At 40.3% G+C, this 10,450-nt stretch overlaps 1 long non-coding RNA gene across 1 annotated transcript; it reads left to right on the forward strand.

The window, feature by feature from the left end:
• Window positions 1-3,507: 3,507 nt before the first annotated feature.
• Window positions 3,508-10,002, forward strand: LOC143361668 (uncharacterized). The gene is made up of 2 exons (XR_013083503.1): window positions 3,508-9,166; window positions 9,198-10,002. It is a non-coding gene; the product is annotated as an uncharacterized LOC143361668 (long non-coding RNA).
• The last annotated feature ends 448 nt before the right edge of the window (window positions 10,003-10,450 follow it).

A 10,450-nucleotide genomic window follows, 5' to 3' on the forward strand; every position in this document is an offset into this window, starting at 1 on the left:
AGATAGAGAGAGAGAGCGTGGAATATGAGAGCAGGAGCAGAAGGCTTTTGTTGTGCGGGGAAGAAGCAAACAAATTGTCTTAATCACTGAACTTGCTCGCCGGATGTTTCCATTGATAATACGCGCGTGCACGGCGCAGTGTTATGCGTTGCCATTTTGCATACTGTTCGCAGACTCTGGAAATCAAATTTCTCTCGTCGATAACTCAGCTATCCGTTCACAATTCCATCTAAAAGATGTTCAATCATTTTATCGTTGAATGTGACAACTGAAACATAAATTGTTACAAAATGAATTGTTGAAAAGTGAAATTTGAGATACTTTTAAAGTGATAATTGTCATACTTTTCGATATCATAATTGTCGATACTTTTAAAGTCATCATTTACAAACGTTGAATTCAATTCTTTTGAATAACAGACTACAATAATCTTTTTTTAAGAACCACCGAGCAACCGCTGGTATCTAAAGCATCAACTATACAGGGTGTACCAGAAAACAAACCACTAAAAACATCCGAAAAGAGCATCCACAGCTCACTTCGCTTTTACAAAACTCCAAATCTGTGAGAACGAGCATGAAAATCCAAGGGATGAAACACTTGGCTGTAAATATTTTCTATAAAAGAGGGAGAAGAGAGAGAGAGAGAGAGAGAGCTATATAAGCGAAAGACAAACCGAGAGAGAGAGACAGAGATTTATCTATCGTAGAGACGAAGAGTGAAACGAGAAGAAATTTTTATTTTTGTCTAAGAGAGAGAGAGAGGGAGAGAGAGAAAGAGGATATATCCTGACTTTGCTAGATTCCAGCGCATAGTGTGTTCACCGAGGAAGTATTATCGCCGATTTAGGCGCGAACAGGTCCGCTGTAAATTGCATAAGAAAATAGTGGAAAATATTTGCACACGTGAAACCGAAGAGAGAGAGAAACGTGTAGAACGCGTATACAAAATAGCAATGCATAGAGACGTCGAGAGAATCGAGAAGATACTGAAGTACGGATAAGAGAGAGAGAGAGAGAGAGAGAGAGAGAGAGAGAGAGAGAGAGAGAGAGAACACGTTCGATCGACTTGGGGTAAATTAAGAGGGTTGTACAAAAAACTGTGCGTAACAACGTTATTTTATTGGAAGTGAGACTTCTAGAGTTTAGACTGTTGATAACACGCGGCATATTATTTTGGGTAAGCGTATATAATGTATAGATTGAAAAATCGCTATAAAGAAGTAACAAAAAAAAAATGGATAAATAAATAAACAAATAAAAGTAAAGTAAATGAATTAAGCGGAGAATAATTTAACGAGGATCGTTGTTGTTCGAGAGAAGGATAGAAAAAGTAGCAGCGTAGAGCAGCTCGGGATTCATTGGAGGGGGAAAGAGTGGAAAGAAAACTATTAAGTACCTTGTTGAGTATAAGTAGACTAATAAATCGCTAAGTCGCGAAACTTACGAGCGAGCGAGAGAGAGAGAGAGAGAGAATTATTATCGTGCGCTCACATTGGTGCGCGCACACTTTGTGCACATTCATGTTCATTCGACTCGGCTCGGCATCATTCATACACACACACACACACACATTGTTACACGGAACAACACACATAAACCTGGGTAAAAGAACACCACATTACACAGTTGTATAACGCGAAATGTTGCATGCCTATTACACGCAAATGAAAACAAAACCACAAAAAAAAATGAATAAGATACGATAAGAAAGATTTAAAAAGATTTAAAAGATTTCACCGCGAAACGCAGTGCCGCGCGTTGTGCTTTACCTTCATTAATTAAGGCCCCGTGGCGTTGATTAATTGATTGATTGATGGACGCCCGGGGGCGGATAAATAGCATTATCTTCCACGAATATTTCGAATTATCGAGAGCAGCTGGCTGCGAAAAGTATAAAAGTGAAACACAGTGTTAGGAACAGTGACAGAAACTGAGAGATAGAGAGAGAGAGAGAGAAAGAGATAGGTACCACGTATATTATGAGAGGACTCGTTCGTCGCTGATGATGGGAATATACGATCAAGTATTGTACCTTACATTCCTTTGGCTATAAAGTAAAATAATGATAAGAAGAGGTGCACGAGACGACCGTGCGCGCGCGTACCGCGTTCCGTTTTACGTTCTCTCGGCTTTCTCCGTTTGAATTTCCCGCCGAGCGACGCGGTGGGGGTTGCTCGCGCGTGGCCTTGAAACGCTTACGTGGCTCGCCCCTGACTATAGCGCGCTACAGTTGCGCAACGCGGCGCGCCGCATAGTCTGCTGCCGTTGGAGCAAAATCTGGCACCGCTAGTTTCGGCACAATGAGATCAAATAGAACAGTATTTTCATCCGAACGCGTTCATGGTCCCATGACTCAGATATGGGTCACGATGATCTTTTATAAATACTCCATAAATTGGCGTAATCGATGGGGTGACCCGCCAGTTTAATTGGCTCGCATCGAAATACGTCGACGGACTTTGTTTTTTCGTTCTGTTCAAAATTTTCAAATTGTTTACAGATATTTAACCATCATTTTTAATTTTTGTAATTTCTTGAAATTCTATTCGATTTACAAAGGAACTACAAAGCAAAGGCTGGTTCAAGCAAAAGCGAAACTTTGGTTTTATTAGACTTTCTTTCGTCTTATGGAGATTCCGAGATTGTTTTAACAGCAAATCAAAATTTTAATTGTGCGCCGAAATGAGCTAAGGGCCAGACGATTTTGCTCCAATTGTTAACCCTTTCGTTCCGACAGTCAAGCTCAGCAATGCTCTGGAAGACTATTATTATGCAGTCCACTAAATTAACATATTATCGCCAACTGTTACATTTTAATAGATAATTCGACTAAAACCGCTTATCACAATCTAATAAATTCTGTTGATCGATTACAATCACCTTGACCGCAAACATTGACCATTAGGCGTCTATAATTCCTTTATGGGATACAGTTGATGCTGTACTTTGAGTGACTATAGTCGCAAAACTATGGACTCTTGGAGAACGGTGATCATTCACCTACAATTACAAACATCCTGTAGTTTTTTATAGTCACTAAATGATTACCAGACATGTTTAATACACAGTGAGCGCTGGACGTTGAATGACTATAGCTGTTTGAATACAGTGAACGCGGGACGTTAGATGACTATAACCACCTTCACGATACACCGAACGCTGAACATTGGGTGACTATAATTCACTATTGAGATGCAGTTGATTCTGCATTTTTGAGTGACTATAAATCATTTTGTGAATACAATCCATTCTTCGGATGGCTATTGTCATTGCGACTGTAAGAAATTTAAGACGACCACGATCTACGATTACAGTCTTCTTATGGTCATGTCTACGATTACAATCATCCTATGGTCACGGTCGAATGATCATAGTCATCCTTAGAACGCAGCAAGCGCCGAATGTCTGAATTGTTGAATTGTTGTATGACTATAACTTTCGGAATACAGTAAAACGCTGGACGTTGGATGACTATAACCACCTTGCGATACAGCGAACGCTGTACACCAAGTGATCATAGTCAGCTCTGAGACACAGTGAACGCTGGACGTTTTGTTGACTATGATTGACCTTCGGTGAACGCTGAAATTAAAGTGACCATAGTTGCTCGTTAGATAGAACGTTGAACCGATTATAGTCGGCCGAAGGAACGAAAGGGTCGCGAAGGGTTAAATGTCCGTCGATTAATGGAATCGTCCGACAAGTGAACAAATGATCAAGAACGAGGTGAAATAAGAAAAAGTTTGCTGGACGTCGCTCGACCGTTGGTCACGTGATTTCCCATGGTTCACGCGAGGGGTGGGGGGAAAGCCCGAGCCAATGGACGCGCGCGTCCGCGGGACACGGTCGGATCAATCTGTTTTTCTGTTATTTGTTTCGTCAGGATATAAACAATTAAACCGGGGTATAAGTCGAACGGTGCATAAAAAGAGCAGCGAGCAAAATTGTATTTTTTAATATATACATAGATTCTATATATATAGAGAAAAGAGAGATATAATATATTCCGAGGGGTCTCGCCTCCGAAAAGGGTATTGCGATTCAGCATTCGAGAACGGTTCAACAAGGAATTTTAGATTTAATTGAGACTCTATATATATATATAAATATATATATTTGATTAATCGTTAAGTTGAGTAAAGCAAAGGGAGGGAGTAGCGCATTGTTCTTTCGAGATGAGAGATATATATATATGTACGTATATATATGTATACATACATCGACACGTATAACGTATATGTATGTACATATTAAAAAAATGATTATATATATGTATATATAGACACACACACGAACGAAGATATACATTAACTATCATTAAATACCATACACATTCTAGACGAGTAAGACTCTCTCGACGGAGAAAACGATTACTGTCGTAGGGCTCTGTTAATTGTTCGAGGATCATCCGGCGCGATTTTAGCAATCATCATCCCATAAGGAACACGAACCATGTCCCTTCAAATCGATCACGAACCATCGTCCGTGTTTGCGTGTCGCGAATAGATTCGCTGGAAATGAGAGAGAAATGGTCGCGCGTTGCTCTGTGTCGCTCGAGAGAGAGAATAAGAAATCCCAGGCGGCAGCGAACGCTTAGCCAAAAACAAAAGAAAAATATGGACAAAAGTTGGAGAACCACACGATAACAGTACGGGAAAGTATATATGCTCTGTCCCTCTATTCTCACGATTCCCTTCGGCGATCTACTACGTTGTTCTATTGTAATCGAGGCGCGAAACGCTGCGTTACTCTCGTTTTCTGTTCAACAGCGAGCCCCCGCACCTCACCCCCTCTAACCTAGGTTGCGTCACCGCGAGAACGATGATCGCGCGCATCATTGGATTCTTAACGCATTCGTCATCGAAGCGAGACGAAAAAAGAAAAGAATTTTGTCGAATACTTTGCGAACTTAGAACAGCGAATGCGTTAACAATGCTACCCGACGCATGTGTACGCGTGTGTACAGTAGGTCATCCCATAAAATCACGGCGAACTTCGACCTGGTCGCCCATTTACACCTGCTAGCCTAGTTCAGAGGACTGCGCAGCTTCTTGCTGTCGAAAACTCTCGCAAAACCTTGTATATTTTGTTTAGAACGAAGCTGTCTCCTCGAATTACATCTGTGTGTACGAAAACGGTATGTTCGCAGAAAGTTGCTCAGTCCGCTAGACGATAAAGGTTCGCTTCATTTGACAGTGACTAAAATCATAAATGACTCGTGCAGCCATCTTTCGAGTTAGAGAAGAAGTTGTCGCGAGGTATCAATGGGTGGATCAGGTAGTCATCGAACTTGCAGGGACGAGCCTCGCTCTCGTCGTGCCCGGTCAACAGGTTAAAAATCAAGTCGAATCGATACAGAAAACCAACGACTACGAAAATAGTCGTGGGACCCGAGAGGACTCTTTCATTTCGTTTCTTTTTCAACCGTTCTCTCGACTAAGCTACCACTCTCGAATACTGTTTCTCGGTGAAGGCGACGAAAAAAAAAAAAAAAAGAAAAAGAAGATAAAACGTCGACGCTGAACTCTGCTCAAATAAACTATCGTCTAGTTGAATTCGTTATTATATAATCTGTGTGTCTTGAAACGTCGTCGGGGCCTCGTCGTTCTCGCGACGATAAATCTCTATAAATCACGTTCCATTCGAAGAAAAAAAAAAGAACAGTATTGAACATTTCTCCCCCCTCCATCAGCCATGTTATATACCGCACATTTCTATTGATTCACCTCGCCATATATAATCTATATATAGTAATACATATATTCGAAGCAAACGGTTACGCTTATTTACCGGGCTGCAAGCCAAAAAACATGAAACGTTACTGTGATCGTCACTAAACAGGATTAAGGAGACACTGTGTACAAAGACATGAATCGTTCGGAAAATTATGGGACGACCTAACACGCAGCGAGAAAGAGAGAGAGAGAGAGAGAGAGAGAGATATGTGTTGTTCGCAGAGACCATCTTGCTTTCGATCGACGATACGATCTTCGCTTCTATCGATTAAGTTATAAATAATCTGTACCAGCGTTGTGAAAAATCGCGACAGGTCTGTGCGAAACGAGCGAACAGCTCGCTGCTGCATGGTTTATAGTGAAAACGTGCTTTGATTTGCTGTATGTGCAACAGAACCGAGAAACCTAACCCCTTGCCTCGCATTTAACACGTTGCCTGCGAAATTAGCAACTTAAAAAATGCCCAAGAAAATCAATGGTATGTTATTAACGATGTCGGAAATGAAAAGGTCGAATTTAACAGAGAGGCTTTCTAATCTCTTCAGACCCTGCGAATTTTCATCAAATTCGATCTATATAAAAGAGGTTATGGCTGGATTGTGGATTTTTGGAACAGTGAAATCATTTGACAACACCTCGACGTTTGGAAACGTCTTTTGATGCGTAAAATATTAGTTAATGTTAACAACAACATGTTTTTCTCGAGAACATGTTTCTAACCTCTATTTGCAATTTCTACGAAAATTCATCGTCAAGCTTACGCAAGTAATAAGTTCAATAATAAATGCTAATTTTGGTCACATCGAATTTGATTTAAATGTTATTCATGCATAGTAGGTATTAGGGAATCTAATTACAATGAGGAAAATATTTAAAGAGTTTAAATATTATTGTGCAATGGATGCAGACAATTTTTATTTCGCATAAAAATCCACAGTTTAGTTGCAACGGTACAGGGTGACTCATAAGCTTCGTTCCCATTCAAGACGTAAATAACTCTCTATCTGCTACATCAATTAAAAATGAAAAAGATTGCAAGGCAGGGGTGTTCGATTTCGTGTCGGATCGTTTCGTCGATCGTAGCGAGCTGTACCGAGGATCGACGAGAAAGAAAAGAAAAAGGAAGAGAGGTTTTTCGCGATTCGAGATCGAGTCGATACGGATAACTGTCTGGAAAAGCGTGCGATCATTCCCGTTCCGTGTCGACACGATGAAAATCACGAAATCACGATGAAATACGTGTGCAAAAAAAAAAAAAGAACCGCAAAGTCTGCGCAAAATTGATCGTGTTTTGTCAAAATGATCGCAAAACAATTTTTACAAACGCGCTCGCTCTTTTCTTTCTCTTTTCCCGCATTCTTCTTCTTTTCCTTTCGAGTTTCGTTTCGGGTTCGCTTGTCAAACCGTTTGAGCCCTTTGCACTCGACGCCATATTGATTCCAGAATCTAGACACTTCATTCGAGTACATCTCTTCTAGGTTAGGAAAAATAAAATTCAGCGCATTTACTCGTACCACAAGTTTTTAGCCATTCATTAACCCTCAAACGGTATAATGTTTCCTCGTCACGCTAACATCTTCCTAAAAATTTACCGAGATAGTAATTCAAACGATACGCCGAAAATGTTTCAAATGAAAAAGTATTATATATCTACAGATATTATCCAAGTTATCTGAAGATTACCGAAACTCACTGTTTCCGAGATAATCCGACTTTATCCATTCTATTACTTATTAAAAACTTTCGGTTATCTAAAAATTTCTAGCGACGCCTTTAGCAATGGCCGTTCGAGTGCAAAAGGTTGAAACCAGCAAAAACCGATTTTTCGCAGAGACACGTTTCGGAATAGGGTCACACACGCCCCCCTCCCCCTGCCCTGACCGAGTGACCTCTTTGGGCACCACTATTAATATATACATACATATATACATATATATCGCTATCGATGAGGCGTATGCATGTATATATACTGCGGGAGAATTAGTTTGGCGGAGGAGCATTTTGTCGTTTGTTTTCTCTTTATTTTCCCGAAAATTTCGAGAACTCCGGGGAATATACAAAGTAAAGTAAAGAATATATAGCAGGCAAAGCGCGCGTTCGAACGTAAAAAGTAGAAAGTGAGTTTCGAAAATGATAGCGATTCAAAAGAAAAACGAACACGATAAGAGCACAGAGAAAAAAAAACAAACAAAAACCGAAGAGAAAAGATTACGGTGGAGACGCGGTTTTACTTTTCACACTCTCTGAACCACGTTTTAGTTGCATCCCGCATTCTCGAATTGTTAATTCTTATTCATCGTCAAAGTTATTCCATTTCAATGTTAAATAATTATAAACGAAACGGAGAGGAGGATAAAGAAACACACACACACACATAACATACACACACACGCGCAAACACATACACTCTTATTATACGAGGGGAAAAAATAAGAAACAAAAAACGATACGGAAAAGTTTGACGGAGAAAAAATCGTTTAAATAAGGACAAAAAAAAATACTAAACAGAGATAAGCAGAGAAAAAGAAAAGAATACAAAACAAAACATAATATATTAACTATTTTCACTCATGAGAAAGCATCGTTACCTGTATGACAAGTGACCATAAGAGCATAATAAACAATCGCTCATTAAATGCATTCTGTTGTTCTTCATTTCATGACCTGGCCACACCACACGAAACTCCATCCATCTGGTCCATCGATCCATCCATTTGTCCATTTCAGTGTCGCTGTATACGATCATCGTACGCATAGTCTGTCTGTCTGTCTGTCTGTCTGTCTGACTGTCTGTCTGTCTCTCTTTCTCTGTCTGTACCGTCTTTTGTCCTCTGTCTGTCTTCTATTGTCTCTGGCAAAAAGTATTATTCGATCAAATCGAGTGTTTGTCATTGTGCAGACTGTGGATCCTTGTGCAAAATTTCTTTCCAATCGATCGATCCTGCAATTATTGGGCGAGTCGAAATGATTTTTTCAATTTTCTCAATTCTCTACTGCAGTAAAAATTGCAAAAAAATTAATTAAAAAATACTAAAGCAAGGTACAGTGAGTTCTCTATATATGTCGCCACGGCCTGGATGATAAACGTCGCGGTATTCCCATTACCGCGGGGTATATCTCACGAGGGGCCAAGATGCTCGGTCGCCGAGGGGTTCAAGGTCGCTAGGGTCAAAGAATAGTATCTCCTGGACGATATATGTCCCTGTCTAGACCCGTGTTGGTGACATATATCGAGTGAACGCTATAGTACGAAATGTTCTGATACTACGCTATGCCGTAGAAATTTCTTTTACAATATCTGTGTAACAATAAGCACAATGATTCATATAGTTTCTGAAAAAATAAGAACACATTTACCAACAGACAAATGAATTTTATTTGTATTTTCTTTCGACGTGTACACGTTGTCTACATAATACGATTGTTGGTGTTTGATATACAGATAAATGTCAACGACAAGCTTTTTACAATTTTGATCGAATATTTACTGCCAGGGCCGTATCTCTTTCTATCTTCTTCTCTACACCTGTTTCTCTGTCTTTCATTCGCTGTGATATATATCTCTTATCGAATCTCATCGAGATTTCCACATATCCTCTCCATTTTCGAGAGCAGCTTCCTCTCCTTCTCTCTCTCTCTCTCTCTCTCTCTCTCTCTCTCTCTCTCTCTCTCTCTCTTTCTCTATCTGTCCGTCTATCTACCTCTCTCTCCGTCTGAAAGCATCCGATGGATCTTGTGCAATTACAAATTTCGTCCCGAAATTCTGAAAGCCACTTTCCGAATTTCGTTCGAACAAAAAAATAAGAGCTGACCGACACAAGCTGCGTGGACGTGCTTCAACCTGCCAACCGGGGTACACAGACGAATCGAACTCGTCTCCGTGACAGTATTTCTTTTAACTTTATTCCTCGTTCTCATTTTCTCAAAGATTCCCGGAATCGAATCTTACCATTCTGTGCATTGCATTATCGATTAACACGCTCGCTACCATTATTTCTCAGTCAGTCTTCATTAGTACACTTTTTTAAATGCACGATTTTTGTAAAATACTAGAGAGACCCCCCACAAATTAGACGCGTGTTCACCGCCCCCCGTAACGTCGCGCTACGCGAAAACAATAGAAGCTGTCGAGGTATTTAAGCAAGCTCTCGTTGATCGCATGTTCTCTGCATTGTGATCGGTACGTTGCAACGCGGAGGGGATAGAAACAAACGCGACGCTACGGAGGAAATACTGTGAATTGCGATTTTAACCATCTGCCGGGCGCAATGCATAAAAAGAAACTGATAAGATACAAATTGGACGCGAAAGTAGTAACAACGAGGTAACCGTTAACATTCTACTTTCATTAAACTTGTTAAATTTTATAAATGAATCGTGTTCTTCGCATTCTAAAGGCGGTGTGTGCAAGACTTTTTTTTATCGAGAACTACGTTTAAGATGTTGTAACATTGAAAGATGCAAAAGCAGAAAGACGCGCTAATTTATTTTACGGTAGTTGTGCTTGACAGAAGGTTATTTTTATACTCGAAGTCCGCGGAACGGCACAGGTTAATTGTACTTGCACTCCCGGTGGACAGGTGAGAGCGTCCCTGTGTGCGTGCACCTGTAAATACGAAAGCTGCGACGATTCCGTTTAGTTTGTAAGTCGTTTTATAAATAAATAAACCTGCGTACGAATAGAGAGAGAGAGAGAGAGAGAGAGAGAGAGAG

This window comes from Halictus rubicundus, chromosome 15 (genome assembly GCF_050948215.1).
Source record: "Halictus rubicundus isolate RS-2024b chromosome 15, iyHalRubi1_principal, whole genome shotgun sequence".
NCBI classification, from domain to species: Eukaryota; Metazoa; Arthropoda; class Insecta; order Hymenoptera; family Halictidae; genus Halictus; species Halictus rubicundus.